This window comes from Protopterus annectens, chromosome 5.part0 (assembly GCF_019279795.1).
Source record: "Protopterus annectens isolate FY-2018-M chromosome 5.part0, PAN1.0, whole genome shotgun sequence".
NCBI lineage: Eukaryota > Metazoa > Chordata > Ceratodontiformes > Protopteridae > Protopterus > Protopterus annectens.
In genome coordinates this window covers 529672619-529696510 of record NC_056735.1, presented here as the reverse complement: position 1 = coordinate 529696510, position 23892 = coordinate 529672619, and positions in this window count along the sequence as shown.

Here is a 23892-nt window from a genome sequence, read left to right as displayed (position 1 = left end):
TGGAAAAATAAAAAATAATCAATAAATAAAGAATTAATGGACATGCTGCACCTCCGAAAATCCAAATCCCATCGAGCTACGCGCTCGAGAGACTTGAACCTCAGCACTGAAATAAATAGGACATGCTGGAGGGACAGATTCATAACCCAGAGGCTCCCTTCACTCTGGAATAAAATCCCAGTCCAGGTTAGGCAGTGTCCCTCATTGACTCTCTTCAAGAGGAATCTTGATGAGTGGATGGGAGATCGTAGGTTTACCCCGGGTATCACTTCTGTGTCACTGTTAGACAGAGGCACAGTGTACTAACCTCGAAAAAGGGCATAGCAAAATAAATTTAAAATGGGTGGCGAAAGCCAGACACATTCTGGCTAGGCTTATAAATGCCCTAGGGCAGATAGCCTAGTATGAACCTATGAACCTATGAACCTATAAGTCTCTTTGTTCCAGCAAGCAGTTGCAAACTTGAAATTGTAGCAAATGTGGTAGCTGTGAGTGCTGCTTTACAATCTCAGCTGCTGCTGTAGTCTCCTGTCTCTTTTACCGGTTCAGGTGTCAAGCCAGATAGAGTGGTGACTGAAGCTTAAAGTGAAAAGCATTGTCTTTTTGTTGCCATGCCATGCTTTTATGTAGTGCTCAGGTGTGAACGGGTGTGTGTGTTTTTACTTACTTCAGACCCATAACCATTTCAATGGATTGATTACTGTCAGACCCATTAGAGTTTCACAATCCTGAAACTGCACAGGAATATTCCCACCTCATTAAGGTTAAACCAATGTCAGTGGATTACCATCAGCACAACTTCAGACCATTTGAGTGGATTGCCATGAGGCAATAATATAGGACCATTTAATTTTCAGGTAAATCATTAAGGATTACCATCAATCAATAATTCCAGTCATTGCAGTATCATAGTGGTTAAAATGCACATGAATATTTTGCCTCCTATCTTTTTCTGTGTGATAGTACCAGGTAAAGGCAACAACCCAGGAACACTGTCTGGTTAAGTGACTTACTCAGAGTCAGACAATAGGCATATAGAGCTAGAATTAATCAAATCGTGTATCCTTAACTACAGGAAGCAACTTACTACAAGCTTAGGGTCTTAATCTTCAAAACTAACTGTCAGACATTCATTTTCTGATAAATTAATGAAATTGATGGTGATATCTGTTAATAATGGAGTCATTAGTGATTCAAAGTTCTTGTTCAGAAAAGGCATGTGGATGCAACACCTGTTGTTCTGTTTACTTCTTATATGAATTTTGCACTCCGCCTGTTATCTTCTCTGATTTTGCAGATCATCTCTGATGTTGTCTCATACTTATGCCTTGTTCTTCTTTTACTGGTCTGATAAATGAAAAGGACAAAATCACTAAACTGTTAAGGAGCTGCTTCCTCTGTCAAGGATACATGGTTTGAGTTTTCCCATCAACATTTGTCTACTGAGCAACTCTGAGAAAGTCACGCCTGGGCCACCAGTGAAAAAGAACTAATTTTCCATACTCTGTCAACAAATGAAAAAAAAATATTTTTTTATGATAAATCACTGAGGATTACAGTTAGTCAGTAATGCCAGTCAGTAGATCGCACAGTTCTTATCATTCAGATATACATGTGGATGCAAAACTTGTTCTGGTAACTTTTTAAGTAACTTTGAATGTTCTATGTGTTCTTTGCTCAGAGTTTGCAGAACATCTCTCATTTTGTCTCATATTAATGCCCTGTCCTCCATTAACTGATCTGGCAATTATCCCAGAGGATTAAAGCTAAGATCTGTTAATGAGCTGCTTACGTTTGTCTTTTATTGTTCCCATGGTACAATATTTGATTATTTCTACCTTCATGTGACTCTGAACAAGTCACTTAACCAGACAGTGCTGCTGAGTCTCCCCTGAGAAGGAAAATATGTCCAGCAGGCTTACCCCATCAACAAATAAGTACAAAAAGACATATTATTCTGGTAAATTATTGAGGATTACAATGTCTTTTATTGGAGTTTCATAGTTCTTACTGTTCGGAAAATGCATGTGGATAAAAATCGTATTGTTCTCTTAACTTTTGAAGTGAATTAGAGTGCTGTGCCTATTATCTGTGCAGATGTGCAGGACATCTCTGATTTTGTCTCATATTTTTGCCCAGACTGTCATTGACTAGTGTGGCAGAATAGATGTCTAAGGCACAGGGTACAGAGCTTAATTCTTTATACTTCCATCTGCATATTGCGTGATTCTGAGGAAAGCATCTAACCAGGCACGGCCTTTGCATTGGCCCCCTTGGTCAACAAATGAGTAAAAAAAAGTCATTTTTCTGGTAATTATTACAGTCAGTCATGAATGGCAGTCATTAAAGTTTCATAAGCTTTTATTGTTCAGAAAATGCACATCCATATGACATCTATTGTTCTATTAACTTTTTAAATAAATTAAACTTATTTGGCACTTAAGGTTCTCAGATGTTAATAAACTGCCTCCTGTAGTCAAAATCACAGGATTTTATTTCTTCTATCTTCATTTGTCTACTATGCAACTTTGAGCATCTCACTCAGACAGTGTTCCTGGGTCACCCCTAAAATGGGGCACAAGTTCAAGTGGAGTTATCCAATTACCCAATACATAAAGGAATATAATATTTAAAAATTTTTTCTTTATGGACATTTGTCTCCACCATTATTTTTTGCTTTGTTAGAATTCTTGAGTAAAAAAGTTGAGAGGTATTTTGATCTGTTCCTTGTAAAGTTTTTGGCTTTCTGTCAAATTGTAATGCACTGCAATCACTACGTAATGAAAGGTGTGTGTGTTTCAGACTTTGTTTCCTTCAGAAAATGCTTGCTAATACAGATCTTGTTATTTTATCAATTGTATAAGTATGTAAGAGAAATATTTTAATCCATTCCTGATTCTGAGGTCTTAGTCTCTGATTCTTAAGCTAAGAAGTTGATAGGACAAAGAGGAGTTGCAATGGCTTGTACTGAATAGTTCTGACAGCAGCTAGCTGAGATGCATTCCCTGGGCCACTATTTTTAAGTATATTCATCACTCGATCACAAACATATCTGAGGAATGCAGTCATACAAGTGTGTGTGTGTGTGTGTGTGTGTGTGTGTGTGTGTGTGTGTGTTTGTGTGCGTGTATCTGTATAGATGCTTGTTGTTTCCTGCATCCTAGATGACTTGTGGTGTAAAGGAAGGGATAAATTGTAGTAAACAAAAAAAATCATCATATGGGCTATATTTTGGGGGTATGATCACTGGTTTACTTGTTTTGTTTGCCATTGACCATGTATGTTTTATTTGGCTCGAAAGAAACTGGACAACATGAAGTGTACAAGTTTAATCTTAATATTTTAACTATGAAATCATTTTAATTTATCTTGCTTTTTGTAGGCTCAGCAGGGCTAGTGACCCAGCAGTGTGAAGTTTGGCTCTAGATGATTGTCCCCTTTGAAGTGACACCTTGACCTCACATGCAAAAATGGGAAAAGGGCTTATGGCTGGATGGATGGGTGTGAAATGCACTATTTTGGACTATAAGTCTGTCCGGTAGTTAGTGCAGATAAGTAGGGCTATGAGCTGCTTCCTATAGTGCAGAGTTTGATTCTGTCAGCCTTCCATTGTCTGCTGTATGACTCTGACTAAATCACTTCACCAGAAAGTGCCCCTGGGCTCCTCCAAAAAGGTATTAGCAAATGTATTATACGTTTGTCTTTTTATTCCTACACATTTCACAAAGCTGCTAACTGAGTATGAATTCCATTAAATCTCTTATATTTTAATGAGTTACCAGATACATTTTTAATAAATGCAAGTTTCAAGGGAAGAGAAGCTTACTGTTGTGCCTGCTAAGTCTGTTTTTAGTAGGAGAATGTTTTGTTTTCTCAGTGTTTTTACTGCAAACATTTTAAATTAAATACAAATCTCTGTGATCATTGTAAAAGTAAAGAAGAAGAAAATGATATGCACACTGGCAGGTTTGAACAGAGCTTTATAGTAACCAGGGGAAAGATAGCCAAATAACTTGATATTTGTATGGCTGCATGGGGCAACTCAACCCTGCCCAGGGCCCCATTTCATCTTGATTTGGTTCTGTAAGCACAATGCATGTGGGGAAACTGTAGTCATGCTATACTCTAAAACTTTAATGATGACAGCAGCCACATTGGTGGAGTGGACTACAGTCCCCCTTGATGCAATGTGCTTAGTTAAGTAAAGCAACCTATAAATGTCACCAGCTGTGTGCCACTTTCCAAGAGTTTTGGAGAATCTAAGTGACATCTGATATAAAAAGAATGAAGGATGACTGATTCATTCATCCATTCATTTATTTTTGCCATGTCTTGACTTTTGCAGCTCAAACTTAGCTTTAGGTTAAAGTGCACATAATAAACAGAATAAGGATACTGCATGTTTATTCTGTTTCATGGTGGTCACACTTTTATTTCTCAAACTCAATGCAATAATATAAACAGAAGGCTGCTTCTTTGCTCCTCAACACTATAGGCAAACATTTTTTGTGATATCCTTTTTGCTCAATCTTTAGCTCTAATTTAAAAGCAAGGCCATAGTTGAACAGAATAAGTATATAATAATCCTATTCTGCTTTATTATAGTCAAAATTTTATGTATTTATATTTGTTTACCGGCATAGTGCACAGATCTCAGTGGGCCATTTGTAGGCACAGCCTGGGTGAATAAGAAAACATAAGAAATTAACAAAACATAATTACAGATACAAGGATATGCTAAAAAAACAAGTACACATATACATATTCACAGATGCAAGAATACGCTATAACATTTAGTTTAAGAAGCATTTAACAATGCCATAACATGGATGGAATACAGAATTATGTTTAGCAGAGCTTTATGGATAATATGTAGCCATAATGACTGAGATGGCTTATGCTACAGGGATAGCAACATATAATTATATCATTATATAGAGAGGTATGAAGATAGAAGAGGCAAGTGAGAATAACTACAAGAAAAAACAATATGGAGGGAAGTCAGAAAATGTGTGAGAGGCATGCAGAGGGAAAAGGAGTGGAAAGGAACAGAAGTGCAAGAGAGATGCAAAGAAAAGAGGGAAGTAGGAAGTAGGATGAAAGAGATTCAATAAGTAAAGGGGATAACAAGATGAGATAAAGAAGGAGAACATAGGGACAAAGGGGCGTGTGAGACAGCTGCAGGGTTCATGGAATGTGACCTCAGAGAGTGCAGCTGCACTTCACTTGGGTGATGAGGTATCCCTTGAGCTGTTGTCTGAAGTCAGAATACTTTTGAAAGTTTCAGATTGAGAGATGGAGTCCCATAGCTTAGGTGCTAGGATGGATAATGCATGGTCAGTGCAATAGTGTTTAAATTTATTTTGAGGTTAGTAAGGCGGGCTGAAATTGAGAGATACCCCTGAGATTATCTGTGAGGGTTTTGGTGAAAAGTGTATGAGTATGAGTATGAGGGGATGATGTCTCAGGAGAAAGGGCTTTGTAAATTAGTGATCCTAGTAGGAAGTTGTCTCACAAATGTACTGGGAGTCATTTAGCTTTGGCAAGAGGTAGTCAGTGGTATTCATTACTGGGGACGTTAGTAATGAACTGGCAGATTTTATTGGAGATAACTTGTAAGGTGGTGGCATTTTTTTTTGATGTACAGCGATAATGGGTAGTCCATATTCAAGATGAGATAAGAGTATGCCTTTGCCTATGGCAACTTTAGCTGGTTTGTACAAATAAGTGACAGCCTGTTTGCCCAGAACAGTAGTGCATGGATCTTTTTGTATGTGTTTTCAATGTGTAATTGAAAGTTAAGAGATCGGTTTAGCCAAATGCCAAGGTATTTGTAGGATGTGGCAGTTGCTATGGTGGTGTTGTTAAAATCTTTAATATTAAGGTAGCTGGGTGCCTTAGCCTTTTTTTTGGTTCCAAATAGCACTGCTTTTGTTTTTGAGAGAATGAGTAAACGTTTCTGGCTTATTTGTCACTGGTTGAGGGTTTAGAGGTCATCTTGGAGCTCAGAATGTATAGCAGAGTGAAATTTGTTTGACCTGTAGACGACAATGTCATCTCCATAAAAAATTAGAGATTTCTTTGGATAATCAAATGTGAGTTTGTTGATAAATATGGAAAAGAGCAGAGGAACTAAAGTGGAACACTGGCAGACTCCATTCCTTAAGACAAGCTGTTTTAGAGGTGGTGGTACCTACTTTCACATTGAAGAATGTACTAGTGTGGAAGTCTACAAACCAAGGTTTTGTATTATCACTAATGCCTATTTCAGTAAATTTGTCAAATAGTACATTATGGTCAATTAGAGCAAAGGCTTTGTGAGGTCAAGAGAGATGGCTCCTGTCAGGTTGTCTTTGCAACATATTGCATAGGATGTCATCTGTGAAGGAGTGAAGAGCTGTTATGGTGCTGGGCCAGACCAGAATCTATGTTGCTTCCTGGACAGAAGATGATATTGATGTAAATAAACAGTAATTTGGTTGTGTGTGTGTGTGTGTGTGTGTGTGTGTGTGTGTGTGTGTATTTATATGTATATGTATATATATATATATATATATATATATATATATATATATATATATATATTTATAAAGTATATATATAGATAGATATAGATTATATATATATATATATATATATATGTATATATATTTTATATATATATATATATATATATATATATATATATATATATATATATATCTATATCTATATCTATATATATATATATATATTAGCATTTTACCTAAAGTGGGAAATATTAACATAGGATGGAATTGTGAAGCAGTGTTTAGCTTGGGTAGTTATGAAACAGGAGTGACTATTGATGTTTTCCATATCTGATGCATAATATTATTAGTTAACCAAAGGTTGTATATGTGAGCAAGAGGGTGGGAGATGAAGTCCTTACAGAGGTGAATGAACCAAGAGGCTATGTTACCTGTTCCTGATGGAGTATCTATTTGTATTTGGTCCAATTATGTTTCACTCTCTTTGGTTCTAAACTTTTTGAAGTAAAACAAAGAGTGAGAAGATCACACAGAAAAAACAGCCAGTAAAAACTAAATGAAAACTCCAGCAAAGCTAGAACTTCCACTAAGTGACCTCTCAAACCTTTTGTATCAGAGGCACATGGGATGTATGCAAATGGCCCTTATGAACATCAGGTGTTTCAGCTATATGGTAATTAGCTAGGTATAACAGCCCTGTGTTTCTTACACTTAGTCAAACACTCTGCTTGTGCTGTGCTGATGAGGTCATAACAAGGCTGAAATATACATATCCACAGCTAGTGGGGTTTGGCGTTATTGGCCTGAAATTATCCATTGAAATGACTTAAAAAGAAATAAGTCATGGGCATTCAGAATTGCCATGTAGCTGAAACACATGATGCTCATAAGGGTCATTTGCAAACTTTTGAAGTGGCATAATGGAATGTTAAGGGAGGAGAGGGTGGCTGTGAGGGTGGTAAGTTTGTATTGTTGATATGTGGCAGGCTGATGAACTAATTGAGGAAGTCAGTGCATGACAGTTTGCATGTAATGGTTTTTGAAGGATTCAGGGGAATGGATTTGTTTTGCATTTTTTGACCAGTCAGCAGATTAATTTCTCTCCATAATCTTTTGGGTTTGGCTAAAAGTGAGATTTGTTTGTTTCGTAGTAGTTATTTTTGCATATGCAGTTTGATTGCTTGACTAGGTTGCATAGTGAGGTGCAAATGGCTCAGGAATTTGTGGAGGACTTGCATTTCCAATTGTGCAATGCTTCATCATACAATCTGAGGAGGTGTTTTGAGTTTGATAGATACCTAGTCATGTTGATGAGGTTGAAGTAGTCTTTATACTAAGAGAAAGAATCTGTTTTGCAAGTGCAGTTTAATTTTCCAGTCTCAGTGCAGTTTGTGCAAATAGGATTTTTGAGAAGACCTTGCCTATAAAGGTATATATATTGACATTCTGAAAAGTGTGATACACTTTTCCCGCATACTGTTGAAAGATTAGGAAAAAATGAGGTTTGTGTGCATGTATGTGCGTGTGCATATGTGTGTATGCACTTTCTAGTACATTCACACTTTTTCAGGTAAAAAAATTCAAATGTTTAGCCAATAACCAGGCTGAATTAACCCTACATATTTTGCCTGATGCTTACTGAAGTTGCATTTTTTTGAAGGTGGGGGGAAGGTTGCTGCTTGTCTGCCAACCTAGGGTCCTGGACTTTGGCAAACTGAGCTGTTTTGTGTTTGAACATCTGGTCAGTCTCAAATGTTTGGTGAGCTGGGTGTCTGATAAAACACACTGCCCCACCTTTTATATTACAACTGCTGGATAACTTTTCCCCCAGATAAATGATATAAAAGGAAAATATTACATTGCAGCCAAGTGCCTGTTCTTGGAGGCAATGGAAGAGTAAGAATCAAAAAAGTTTTATATGCATAATGCCCCCTTTTACCTTTGCTGTGAGCTCTCTTCTTAGTTGTTAGTATATTTTCCACATTTTGCCAGTTTGTTCCACCTTATGAGAAGTTGTGTAATGTGACATTTTCAAGATGGAAAGTTGACTTTGGCTGCATTTACTTTAATTATTTTGCTTGTTGGTGCTCTATATGTAACGGTAGTATCAAATCATACTAAACTGTCTGAAAATTAAGAAACAGCATAAGAATTTAAGGATAAGTCATTTTATCTAACTCTTTAAAACTGCAAATTCTTAGCCTTCTGCTGAGACTGATGCACCAAAATAGTCAGAGTCCAAAGATATAATGAAAGACCTGAGATACAGTGGCAACCATAATGCACACATGATATTAGTTTTCCTGTCCACTCCAAAGAAAACCGAAATGTCAAGGGTGCAGGAACTTAAAGATCATGCCTAAAGGATGACCTTTTGTTTTTGTATAAAAAAAGTGTCCATATGCATGCAAACCAAACACTTTTTGTATACAAAACCAAAATGCTGTTTTTCACTTATTTACAAATAAAACTATTTTAAAATTTGCTTCCAAACATGGAAGACAAAATGTACTAAGCCATGCTTACAGCATGAATATTCATGGCTGGGCAGGCGGCACTTAACGTCACTTTGGGTTCCAGTTGTAATTATACCGGATTAGGGTAGGTAAGCAATTGTAAATTAGTTGTGTAATTACCAAACTGTTAAATTAACACAATTGCTGTGTGTGTGTGTGTGTGTGTGTGTGTGTGTGTGTGTGTGTGTGTGTGTGTGTGTGCGTGTGTGTGTGTGTGTGTGTGTGTGTGTGTGCACGTGTGCCCACAGTTTTGTACATACACAAACTTGCATGTGTGCAGAGGGCATAGTTCTCAGCTGTACCTAAGTTTTCTTTCAAAATTGTGGTCACTTTCTCATAAAATGTGTGATTGTGGTCTGAAGTCACTAAATAATGACAAGACATGTTAGTTTTAGACTTCATACCCTTCAGAAAATGCTTGGTAATACAAAACCTGTCATGCTAGCAACTCCATCACATAATGATTCATGCACCAGTTTGTTAATACATATAAATATTATAGATATATATATATATATATATATATATATATATATATATATATATATATAATATATTTATTTATATATATATTATATATATATATATTTTATATATATATATATATATATATATATATATATGTATATATATATATATATATATATATATATATATATATATATATAGATATATATATATATATATATATATATATATATATATATATATATATATATATATATATATATATATATATATATATATTCTTTATTAATTTATTTATTTAACATTTGTTTGTTTGTTTGCCAGGAAAGTCGATTGGACACAGATCCTTTTTCAGAGGAGGCCCGGGGAGAAAAGCTCCATGAGTAACAATAAATATTACTGCATGAATTACAATAATCAATAAAGTATAAAGTTACAAAATGTAGTATACATACAAAAATCCAAATTTGTTACATCATGACAACAAAACCTAGGCTTTGAACTTAGCTAGTACTATTTGTAAAGTATGACTTATATCAAGATATAATTTTATGAGATGCCAGTAGGAATAAAATATTAAACACGGGAAGAAGTTGGATATGGTTGGGGTATACTATGATGTATCAGAGTATTCATGAGGGTTAGTACAGGAACATAGCCACTTATTTTTTAGATAAGCTTTAAGTGATGGCTTAAAGTGGTTAGTGGATGAGATTGAGAAATATGAGATATATAGCTGAAAAATAATGATTCTCCTGCAGTGTTATTGGCATTGGAGATGGTGAGCAAGTTGTTATTGTTAGAGCAAAGTGGTCTGCTGAAATTGTAGGGAAGGATGAAATTTTGTACTGTAGGGGGTCTAGTTGGTTATTTTACAATTTTGTGAGTTAAGAGAGAGCTGGTTGTAAAGAATAATGTTGGGAAGTTCAAGCTAGTCTAGTATCCTTAAAGCTGTATAATTATGTGTTCTACATGGGCAGTCAGATGTAAATGTAGAAATTGTATTATAATATGCTTCTAGCTTGGATAGGTCAGTTTTCCTAAGATTAGTTAAAATTGGAGAGGCATATAGTAGAGTGGAGAGCAGATGGGTTTGTGCTAATGTAATTTTGGCCATTTTGGTCAGGAATCTTTTGTGCCTATATAGACTTCCAAGTTTCTTATGGACTTTTTTATTGTTAGGGAGATATGCAAGTCAAATTTTAGCTTATTGTCTATTTCCACTCCAAGAAGCTTTGCGCAGGTTGTCAAGAAGATGACAGTATTGGCTTTGGCTATTACAGTAAATGGTGAGCATGAGATAGATGTCTTGTTAGGTTGGAAGAGTAATAATTTAGTTTTGTTTCGGTTCAGAATTAGATGGGCATTGGCTAACCATGTTTCAACAGAAGTGAAAGATTCCTGTGTATGAGAATGAAGAGCTAACAGAGAAGTGGCAGCACAAATAAGTGTTGAATCATCTGCACACTGCATTATAGAAGCACGTGGAGTAGCTGTGTGTAGATTATTAGTAAAGAGGGAGAAAAGGAGAAGACCCAAAATAGATCCTTGGGGGGCACCAATGGATAAAGGAAGGTATGGAGATAAGTCACCTTGCCATAGAACAGATTGTTGATAGCCAGATAAATAGTTATTAAACCAAGCTGTGGCAGATGATGAGAAGGATAGTTCAATTAGTACATCTATTAGTTTAGAATACGGTGACCATATTAAAAGCTTTTGATAGGTCTAGAAAGATGGCAGATACAAAGTTGTTGTTATTCCTGTGATGATTTACGGTGTTAGTGAAGGATAAGAGAGCAGTAGTTGTACTATGCAATGGGTGAAACCCATGCTGAGTTTGAGAGAAGGTTATTAGTTAGTAAGAATTTCATGACCTGGAGATGAATACACCTTTCAAGTAGTTTAGAAAGAGGCAAACCTCTCAACCATACCAAATTCCTCAGTAAATACCAGTTTTGAGAAGATGCATTTTTTTTGAATGTGGGTTTCAATGTTGTTTCAATGTATGTGAGTTTCAAAGGCAGAGAAGTTTTAATACTAAGTCTATTTTCATTGTGAGACTGTATTGCTTTGTTTAGCTGATGTCTATTAGTATTTGTGCTATAAAATGTAAAATAAAAGTTGTAAATGAAATCCAAATAATCATCGTAGAAGTAAAGCAGTATGCACATTACAGTGTTTATAGTAAATGGCATGAAATAGGCAAGTAAAAGGACATTGGAATGGTTACAGGGGAAGGGCTGTGTATGGGGGGCCCATTTGACCATGATTTTGTGAGGGGGGGCTAGGGCAGCAAACTCAAAGACAGCCCTGGGCAGCACAAACCCAAGCTATGCCACTGATCAGTAGGCCATGGAGGATGACTTTTGTAGGTCCTAGCAAACTATAATATTCTTTTGCTAAGATTAGAATATTGCCTAGCATTAAATACCCTACTTTTACCACAAAATCCACATACTGCAAGTCATGAAAAACAAAATCCTAAGATTCATCATTTTCTCCCTTCCCACTGAACATCATTGCTACACATTTCAAAACAAAATGGTTATCATTTACTACAGGGTCTGGGGCCATATTTTGGTTGTCTGTTCTTCAGTTTGCATTTGAAAGTTGGTATCACACAATTCCATTGGAGTAGGTGGGGTTACATAATTATGCATGCAAATTTTATGTTAATCAGCGTACAGATTTGTACCTATTTTTCATGGTCCTTTGTCCAGATTTTTGATGTTTCCAGTTCGAAAGGTTTGGAAAGAGGTGAAAAAATACCAAATGGACAATAGCTTGTCAGTTCTGTGGAAGGTTCCCCTTTATGAAGTGGGATTACATAGGAAATTTTCCACAGTTGAGGAGCCTTCTTTTCAAGAATGGATCTATTTATAAGCATTGACACTGGGAAGGCTATAGATTCAGCTGCAATTTTGAGGTATTCACTGGGTAAGTTACATACAGCAAGTGTAGTGGGTTTTAGTTTCTGGAGTAGTTTTTTTTATAGTGGCTGTATGAACTGGGGAGAAAGAGAACGATGCATTGCTAGTTGTAGACTTGGCTGGTTTGGTTCAGGAGTAGGGGTTTTCTGCTTGGAAAGGGCAATTACAGATTCAGTAAAATGTTTGTTAAAAATGGCAGCTATGCTATTGAAATTGTTGTGGATGTTTGAGAGTTGGTGTAGTAGATTTTCCTGGGTGAAGGACTGAGTTTATAGCAGGTCTGAGTTTTTGAGATTTTTTTGGTATATGTTTTGAATGTTCTGATAGAAATTTATTTTATCCTGTTTTATTTGTTTGTTTTTTTTTTTGCCTTATTTCTAAGTTGCTGATACTGTTGCTTAGAATCTACCATATTAGTCTTACACCATAGTTCCCATGCTTTATCTCTAGTTTTCAAAAGGGCCCTAGTATCTCTGCTTAGCCAGGGGACATACTTTGATTTTACTCTGATGGTTCTAACAAGGGCATGTGCATTTAATATATATAAAAAGTATTTATTAAAGTGGTTCAGTGCATCATCTAGGTCAAGGTATTTGAGTGGAGTCCAATTGCACCTTTGTAGGTCAGCTAGGAAGTTGCCAAGATTAAAGTTATGTTTTTTTCTAAGTTGTTTTAACATAGTAGGTTTTAGTGAGAATATGTGTTGCTGTATAAGAAATGTGGGTAGGTGGTCACTCAGACCATTAGGAAGGTAACTTGATTGGCATGACCGAGAGGAGTTATTCAGTAATATCCAATCCAAGGTTGATTATTTTTTACTAGCTGTATCTATGCAGGTATATTCTAGTTTATGTGATGGAAGGGGCGATCTGTATAACATGCAAGCCAATCTAAATTAAAATCACTTAATATGAATGTCTCCTGACTAAGGGTTCTACTTGCCGGGTCCAATAAATGTTCTATAGTTGGGGCATTTGTTCCAGGTGGGATATAGCAGCCAAATATATTAAATGTTTTTCTTGAATTTATAGTTAGTGTGGTATAGATGATTTCTGCACTGTCAAGTTGTGGGATTTTGCAATCAAGGAAACTTAAAGTGAGATGGTCTTTAAAGAGGATAGCAACTGCACCGCCTCTTTTGTTGAGTCTATCCACCCATAGAATGGAGTAACCTGGGGGTAGTATTTCATCATATTTTGTACCTGGTTTTATCCATGTTTCAGTGATTATTACTATGTCTGGGGACTATGTGGCTAGAGTGGCATAGAGGATGTCTAATTTGTTGGCTATACTTCTAATATTAATGTTCATTAGTAATAGGTCTGATTTTTTTCTGTTTAGGATTGGATGTGTAGGGGTTTTGAGACTGGAGTGACTAGGAGGGATGGTGTTATCTGAGAGTGACCCAAGGTTTGAGTGGATGTCACCACTAAGCAGTAGTCTAGAGGCAATGTTGATAAGTAATTTCAATCTTTTGAGAAGCTCATTGTTGACTAAATGAGGGTTATAGTGATTATCATTAGCAGGTATTATTTTAAGTGGAAAATATTGGAGGCTAGTAATATTGACAAGTGTAGGAGAGATGGTGAGATATGAACATGGAGTAATATGGCAAGGTGGATTAGTGGTGTGATGAAAAGTGGGTGTCTGGAATGTGTTGTGGTGATAAGAAGTGAGGTGACACAGTAATATGAGTAAGGTAACAAGTGATAGGTGAAGCATGATCATGTTGTAGGTCTAGGGGGTGTAACCAGGATAACAGGAAGTGCGTGCAATTGGATGGATAGAGTGAAGGAGTGTCAGCCTAGTGAATAAGAGTAGAAGCACTTGGGGTGGATGGGATATGGGGGCAGGGTAGGGTAGAGGAGTGAGCCTGAAGGGCGAATGGAGCAGACAGAGCAATCCCCAGCAGGAAAGCGTCCAAAAAAAGCAATCAGGAACCAGTAAATTTAAGTAAAACAATACACTATGTCACAGCTTTTAATCTTACAGAAAACAAATATTGCTAGCAAGCTCTTTAAGGATGAGTAGAGCTAGGTGAATTGGGATGGAACTAAAGTTTTGTATTCTAATAGTTTTGATCTTAGACTAAGGAGCTAACCTGTTTGCATAGAGGGAATAGGGATCTTATACAATTAGCAGAGTATGTTGCTACCTAGTGGGCGACTTCACTAATGCTCTCCAAGTTGAAAGCTAAATGGAGCTCATGCAGCTTTACTCACCTCACAATGATAGTCACAAATTAGGAGAAAATTTGTTAAAACAATTCAATGACATTCACCTAATGATTAATTGTAAAGGAAGGCATGTATATAAATGCAATTTGAGATTTCCCAGGGCTGATTTGAGCTTTTTCTGAAACTTTGGCATCCATTTCTCTTCCAACCTGTCCCAACAGCTTATATTCTCTCCCTTATCCAAAAACTCAAAACATGCACTCCCTCTGCTGACTTACTACCCGCAGAATACTTACAGTTAGCAGCCAAATCCATAGCTTACCCAATCTCCATACTAATCAATAGAACCATCACTGAAGGATATGTCCCTAAACTTTGGAAAGTTTCCCATATTATTTCCCTTCATAAGGGTGGAAATTCCACTGAACTCTCCAACTATCGTCCCATAGCCCTACTTTCTCCCTTATCTAAGATTATGGAAAGGTGTATCCACAAGCAACTGCTTGACCACCTTCTCCATAATAACTTGCTTACCAATACCCAACATGGTTTCAGACCTTCCCATAGCACTACCACTGCCCTCCTTTCCTTTACGGACACCATCAACAAAAACCGTAACCTTAACATACTTTCCTCAGCACTTTTCTTAGACCTGTCCAAGGCTTTCGACATGGTTAATCACCAAATACTCATACAGATTCTTAAATCTCTGTCACTTGACACACCAGCTATAAAATGGTTCCAGCCCTACTTAAATAACAGACATCAAGCTGTACTCTGGAACACTCACTCTCTCTACCCATCTACCTGTTAACATTGGTGTCCCTCAAGGATCCATAATGGGCCACCACCTGTTTACTTTATTCATCAATGACCTTCACCAAGTAGTTCCTCAAGCTACATGCATACAATACGCAGACAACTTCACACTTATTTGCTCAGCCACATCTGTGTCTGAACTTCACTCCCTGACACAACACACATTTAACTCTGTAGAACAATGGTTTACACAACGCTGTCTCTTACTTAACCCAAAAAAAACCTAAACTCCTCCTTTTCTCACCTACTGGTAAATCCCCCCAAATAGACTTCACTGTATCATCTAAAAATGGTACGCCTATATCCCAAGATCTTACTACCAAACTGCTAGGTATCACCATAGATAACAACCTTAACTTCAACACCCATATCAGCAACATTTTGAAAACTATTAATAAAAAAATAGGCTCTCTTTACAGATTCAAACCCTTCCTCACTCCTGCAACTAGAATAACTATTGCCCACTCCCACCTAATTTCTACCCTTCTCTATGCCTCACCCATATTCACTAATCTCTCAAAAAATAACCTTAAGCAAATAGAGCTCTCCTACAATAATATAGCCAGGTTTGCCACAGGTAATCCTTTCAGAACCTACCACTGTATTAATCTAAAGCAACTAGGGTGGCTTGAATTACAGCAGCAGCTGAAATTTAATCAACTAGCCATCGCCCATAAGATACTTTATCGACCTGCCAAAACACCCATACTATCTACTCTTATTCACCCCTACCATAACTTCAAGTCTCTGAGATCCTCACAAAATCTTCTTGTAAATATCGACAAAGCAAACAATAAGGCTGGAGACTCTCTCTTCTCTAATACTGTCGGAAAAACCTGGAACCTGCTTCCCTCCAAACTTTCTACACTTTCCTCTATAACTCTTTTTAAAAAGAACCTAAAGTTCTTCCTCAAAACACATTGGATGTGCCCATGTACGAACCCTGACTGACCAACTAGCTCTTGATACTTGATTCAACCCTACCTTCTCAACCCTGCTTTTACTTCATCTTAACATCTACTGATCCACTTCTCCATCATAGTATTACTTACTACTGTATCATAAAAAAAAAAAAAAAAAAAATTATTGGACATGTTTTACTACTAGATGTATTACGTAACTGCTACTTCTCTTAACTTTCTTTTTATCTACACTTACTGTACATTATGCTATTATTCTTTCTGAATGCTTATTTGTAACTGTATCTGTAATAAGTCAAGTCTAATACTCTGCATTTTTAAACATAATTAATATGTGACCAGTTAAAGTTTGTTATCTCCTTTACTGTGAATGTATTTGCATTATAAACATGTATTACTTTTGATGAGAAATTATTTTGAACTGTTTGGAGCTTATCTCCCCGGGCCTCTACTGAAAATGGACATATATCCAGCTAGACTAGCCCGGTCAACAAATGTAAAATAAAATAAATAAATTTGCTTCAGAACTGGAGGTGGGGGGGGGGGTCACGAATCCTGAGGCTTCTTGATGGCCTGAGCACACTAATGATTTATTGTAAAGAAAGACTTGTATATAAAAGTAAGTTAAGATTTCCCAGGGCTGATTTGAACTTTTGCTGAAACTTTGCTTCAGAACCAGAGGTGGGGGTGGGGGTCGTGAATCCTGAGGCTTGTGGATGGCCTGAGCAAAAGTGAGTACAAACAGCAGACTATGTCTCTCTCTATATATATATATATATATATATATATATATATATATATAATTTATATATATATATATATATGTGTGTGTATTTAATATATATATATATATTTATATATATATATATATATATATATATATATATATATATATATATATATGGGTCCCTTCGGTAGATCGAACATTTACAATTTCAAACCTCATATGGCCGAGATCATATGTTCGAACTTGTAAATGTTCGATCGGGCTGAATGGAGATTTCTGTACAGTGTGGAATGGGAAAATTTCCTTTTTCCGCAATGTAGTGCGATCTCGCAGTTGATATATTTCAGTAGAGGGGGTGAGTGAGGGTACATGGGGGCATAGCTACATACGTTTATTTTTGGTTTTTGTAGTTTTTTTACTTTTTTATTCAGTGTTCAAACTTTTTACAAGTTCAAACATATTGTCTCGGCCATATGTGGTTAAAATTATATTATTTATTATTAAATATATTTAAACCTATCTTTGTGGCTGATATTTGTGAGACATATTTAAGCTATAAAAGCTAGTTTCAGCTCTTATCACTCTCTATTTGCTCCTAGTCCGTACTCTTCTCATCCTCTACCTACCTATCTTAGACTTTAATTCTGTTTGCTTCCCCTTTTCACTATCCTCTTTCCCATACCTTACCTGCTTTACTAAGAAGCTACTTACCTGCTCCACTGCTTCTCCCTGGGCTTCTACTGTTCACTGATTGTCTCTGCTGAATCCTCCACTACTTGCTCTTCTATCTCCCACGACCATCACTTTTTACCTGGCCCTTACTATTCCTATAACTCCCCTCCTCTGCAGACCATACTCTATCTCATCTTTAATTCCTCACCTATCCCAATCTGTTTTCTCTTTTCTGTGTTCAGTTTTCTAAGTTACTCCAGATATTCTCACGATACCTGGAAGTACCCTGCCATTCCTTATTAACTGCTCTCTGCTTACTTGCACCCTCCCTCATCTACCTCCCCCCTCTGCTACGCTGTCCCCTTCCACTCCCACCTCATTTCCTGCCCTTAGGGCATATAGGAGGGAAGGTCTTTGTGGCACCCTTCCTTTACTACCTACTCCTTTCCCTTGGCTGCTGTGTGCTCCTGCATCTAGAAGTGCGTACAACAGTGAGTATTATTACATTTTCGGAGATACCTATCATTTGTGAGCTGTTGTAATTATTGTCCTGCTGAACTGTTTGTATTTATGTACGCTACCTGTGTAGCAAAGATAACGCTACCTTAATTGTGTGATTTGCTGGTTTATCAGTATTGCAGCATCGTAACTATTGTCCTGTTGAACTGTTTTTATTCATTTACGCTACCTGTGTAGCAAAAACAACGCTACCTTAAACATGTTACTTGCCGGTTTGTCACTATTGCAGTTTCTCTGATCCCCTAGTCTGCGGTGCACAGCGTTCCAAACTGGTTCTTTTCTTTAGCACTGTTTAGAGTCTCAGTATATTTACATGATTCATTTAGTGATTGTTTGATATGCCTGCATCCTGTCTACCCCATGTGCAGAATTGTTAGCAACTAGTCTTCGGTGTTTTTAAGTACCATATATTTTATATTTTTGTATCGTCTTTTACATAGTATTTTGCAATTGCTCTTTTTGTACATGTTTAGTTAAGAGAAATTACTACACTTTATGCCTTGTATCCTTCACGTGTAAAACGATAGCAGCTACTTGGCTTGTGGTTCCACCCACGTCGTCTGTGTTACGCACTTCTAGAAAGCGAACACTACTGCTTCATACAGGTGATTTTTGCAGTCTGCTCAACCTCACTTACTGAATTAACCAGGGGTAAGGATAGGGTGTCTACTGTTGTAGGCTTATTTCCCTCTTACTACATTAGTCGGGGAAGGATACACAGGGGCAAAGAAAGGGTGACTAAAATTGTCGGCTTATTTCCCTTTACTACATTAGTCGGGGAAGGTTAAGCATTGCATCGTACACAGCTCCTGTGAAGCTCATAACTCTTATGCGCTGTTTGTGGAACATTTATATCTTGTTTTTAGTAGTATGTAAAGTCCGCCAGATGTGGTAAAGTACTGTACTACTTAGTTTCCCAACTACTTCTAGCTAGTACCTTATCTTCATCTGCTCTATTTATAGAATATATATCTTTGGTTATTACTAAATGGTAAGGTCCACTACATGCGGTAAAGTATGACCAGTGCCTTGCCTATACCTTATACTGCTGCACCAGTTGATTAAGGTGATTTCCTAAACTGCCTCACAAACTTGTTCTTGGGGGATTTAGGCCAATCTTCCGTGGTACTTACTACGATCTTACCAAGTGGCTGTTACTTACTCCTTACTTCGTGAACTTACCTGGCTTTTTAACAGTGTCTTATATCTCTTGCAAAGGATTGTCTTGAATTGGCTACTACAAACTAGTGCTTTTTCCATTGTTATACCACTCTGTTATACTGATCTGAATACCATTGTTTATACTTACAGTTTTATTTATCTGAACAGTATTGCATGTGATTACAGTTACTCTCCAATATTTACCTGCAGGGAGTTAGTATTGCTGCCAGACTGCATTTTGTTTTTCACCTAGCATATTTCTCTGAGCATTTGCTGTAAGAATGTATAATTAATATTTTATTAATGCTTGTAGAACTGTTGAACTATCCCATCTTAACAGTATACTAAAGACACTTTATTGCTGCCTCAGTGCATTATTAATACCTTTTCTTCTTACCTTCTCACCCCTCTAGCATTCTATCTCTACCTTGCAATTAAGGACCTACCTGGCTTCTAGGACCCTCTGATCCACTTCAAGTCTCACCAAATTGGACCTTTAGTCTCTACTGCCCAGTGCTTTCTTCTGTTTGCACAGACATTGCAAAGTATGTTTCTCCATTGACCCTTATTGAAAGCAGACCCATTGTATTTTGTCTTGTGATTAAAGCTGTGTAAACTAACTTTCCCACTGAGACAGGAAAGCCAGCAGCCAGGCTCCTCTCCCTGACTAAACACTCCTGATAGTCTCCTTACTGCTGAAACTATCCTTCCCTACCTACTTTTGTTCCTGATTACCTGCTGTACTTTTACTCTGTCCACTAGGCGGCAGTGCATTCTAGCCTTTGTGCCCTCACTCTCTCCCCAGTTATTGCTAGTTTCAGCTCTTATCACTCTCTATTTGCTCCTAGTCCGTACTCTTCTCATCCTCTACCTACCTATCTTAGACTTTAATTCTGTTTGCTTCCCCTTTTCACTATCCTCTTTCCCATTACCTGCTTTACCAAGAAGCTACTTACCTGCTCCACTGCTTCTCCCTGGGCTTCTACTGTTCACTGATTGTCTCTGCTGAATCCCCCACTACTTGCTCTAACCTGCTCCATTCGCCCTACGGGCTCACTCCGCTCCCCTACCCCCAATTCCCACCCACCCCCACTACCTCTAGCTTTATTCCCACTAAGCCACACCTACATCCTCTCAAACTATCAAACCCCTCCCCTTCCTCTCCCTGTCCCCTCCCATCTATCCATACTCACATGACAACTTCCCTTCATCCTTCTCAAAACAAACCTTACCAAGACCATAACATGTTTCTAAAATATTTATCCCTCCCAATTCAAATGTTACTCCTTCTAAGCCTCACCTATATTTACTTTCTTACCCAACCTACTCTCATCGACCACTCTACACACTTACACACAACCTTTCACCTCCACACATCAAAATCCTTCTATAATAACCAAATCTCTCCTAACCTTTATCCCCTCAGCAACAACCTATGTTTTCACTACAGACTAATCCTTCTTCATAAAACCATTACACCCTCTCCATTCTCCATATCTCCCTCTAATCTTTCTACTAACTCCACTCAAACACCTATACTACCTAACTCAACTTCTTACTGCATTACTTTTATCCGGCGATATACACCCTAACCCAGGTCCAAACCACTCCTCCTCAAATTCTAAATCTATCCTATTTACATCTCTTAACGCACAAAGCCGAGTGAACAAAATCCCTAACCTTCATGCATGGGTACTCCATAACAAACCTGACATCCCAGCCATTTCTGAAACCTGGCTAAAACCCCATATAAAGAATGCCGAAATATTACCACCAAACTACTCAATCATTAGATCAGACAGAACCCACAAAAAGGGTGGTGGAGTAGCTCTACTCTATTCCTCCTCCCTATGCTTAACACCTTATAACAAAGTCATTCCCCAGTTCTCTAATGCAGAACTAATATTAGCTCATCTCCAGCTGAATAAACACACATTTATATATATAGCCTCTCTCTACATTCCCCCTGGAGATAATATCACAATACTTGAAAACATCCTCTCCTGGCTATCAACTAACATCTGTAATTAAACTATAATCATGGGAGATACCAATATTAATTGGTCTTCCATACAGTCACCTACACACCCCCTCAACATCAACCTTTACAACTATTCTCAACTAATCAACTCAGTAACTAGACCATCCAAAGACTTCTCAAATGGCAATATCATAGACTGGATTCTAGTCTCCCATCCCCATAACTACACTGACAGTGGAACCCTTCCTGACCCCCTCAGTGATCATCTTCCCATCTTCACTAGACGTCTACCAACTCCCTTACAAGTTACTCACAACTACATAACTACCAGATGCCATAAAAACTTTAACCCTGAAACTTTCTCCAGCTCCCTTAAATCTATTAACTGGATTCCCTTAAAAACCCTACCACTTGAAAATGCAGTAACTCACTTCAATACTATCTTCCTAGACATCCTAAATAATCATGCTCCCTTAATAACCAAAAGAATAAAAAGGAAAACCACCCCCTGGTTAACAAAAAATACACTTACTATCATGCGACTTAGAGATAAAACATGGGCACAATACAAGCAAAACAAATCCACATCTAACCTCAATAAATACAAAACTATTCATAACTCAGTAAAAAAGCTTATCTCAAAAGACCGCCAAAACTACTTTATCCAAATTCAAAGCAATCATAAAACAAACCCACAAAAATTCTGGACAGGTATAACTTCACTCTTAAAACCTGGCACTATAGAAAACCCAAACCCCAGCCCAGATATACAAAACACGGATCTTGCTACCCAATTCAATTCTTTCTTCATAGACTCCATTTCTAAACTTACTTCTTCTTTTACACTTAATCCAACCCCTACCCCCTCTACTCACAACCAATCTCCCCCTCCAACTCCTTTCTCTCATTCATCCCCATCCCAACTCCCTCCATTTTTGATTAAACCTACTCCTACTTCTACTATAAGAAAACTCCTACAGAAACTAAAACCATGTACCAATGCCCCTGACAACATTCCCTCATACTACCTCAGTATAGCTGCTGATGCCATTGCCCTCCCTATCAGTATCCTCATCAATTGCTCTATCCAAGAAGGTTTAGTTGCTGAAACCTGGAAAAAAGCTTACATCATCCCTCTACACAAAGAAGGAAATAATACTCACATCTCCAATTTCCGTCCCATAGCCATCCTCTCACCCATTTCTAAAGTCCTTGAGAAATGTATCCACCTTCAACTCCTTCCCCATCTCTTGGACAACAATCTACTAACCCCTACTCAACACGGATTCAGACCCCATCATAGTACTATGACAGCCCTCCTATCCTTCCTTGAAACTGTGAATAAAGCTAGAGATTCTGGACTCATTGTATCTACCATTCTTCTCAATCTTTCTAAGGCCTTTGATACTATCTCCCATAACCTACTTCTTACTAAACAATCTAATCTAAACCTTTCTCTCTCTTCACTCAACTGGTTTAACAGCTATCTCTCCAATAGACAACAAGCAGTCAAGTGGAAAAAAGCTACCTCCTCCTTTCTGAATACCCCAACAGGTGTTCCACAAGGTTCTATTCTGGGCCCCCTTCTCTTTAATATTTTTATCAATTACTTTTTCCATGCTATCCCTCAGGCTAACATTATACAATATGTAGATGATTCCACAATCATCTGCGCTGCCTCATCTATCCCAACTCTTTTAAAGCTAACCCAGGAAGCCTTCTCCACCACTGAAAAGTGGATGAAAGACAACCATCTAGCTCTTAATGCTGCTAAAACGAAACTCATGATATTTACTCCTTCAAAAACCACTAACATTGATCATAAATCATTCTCCATCTCCAGCCAAAATAACATCCCCCTTGAGCTTGTATCAGAAACCAAACTATTAGGAGTTCAAATTGATGACAAGCTTAAATTCAATTCCCGTCTACTACAAAACATAAAGAAAACCCACCAAAAACTTGGCATGTTCTACCGTCACAATCGATTCCTCAGCTCAGCTACTAAGATTACTCTCTCTACAACATTTCTCCTACCCTCCCTTCTCTATGGGGCACCTCTTCTTTCTAACCTACAATCCTCCCTCAAAAACAAACTATCCTCTTGTTACAATAAAATTGCCAAATTCGCCACTTGCAACAAATCATCAACCCACCATTGTGAACCACTCCACAAACTGAACTGGTTAGAACTACCCAACTACCTCTCCTACACCCAACTCACATATGCTCACAAACTGATTTTCCAGCCATCCCTCTGCCCCGCACTCTCTTCTACCTTTAAAATGCACCACACTCAACGACATCTAAGATCAAACAATCAAAACCTCATAGAAATTCACAGACCCCTCCACCCTCCTGGACAAAACCTCCTGTCCTTCTCACTAGCACGCTTATGGAACTCCCTTCCTCCCTCCATTCGTACCATTACAAGCCTCCCATCCTTTAAAAAATCACTCCACTCCCATCTAACCTCCACATGGGCATGCT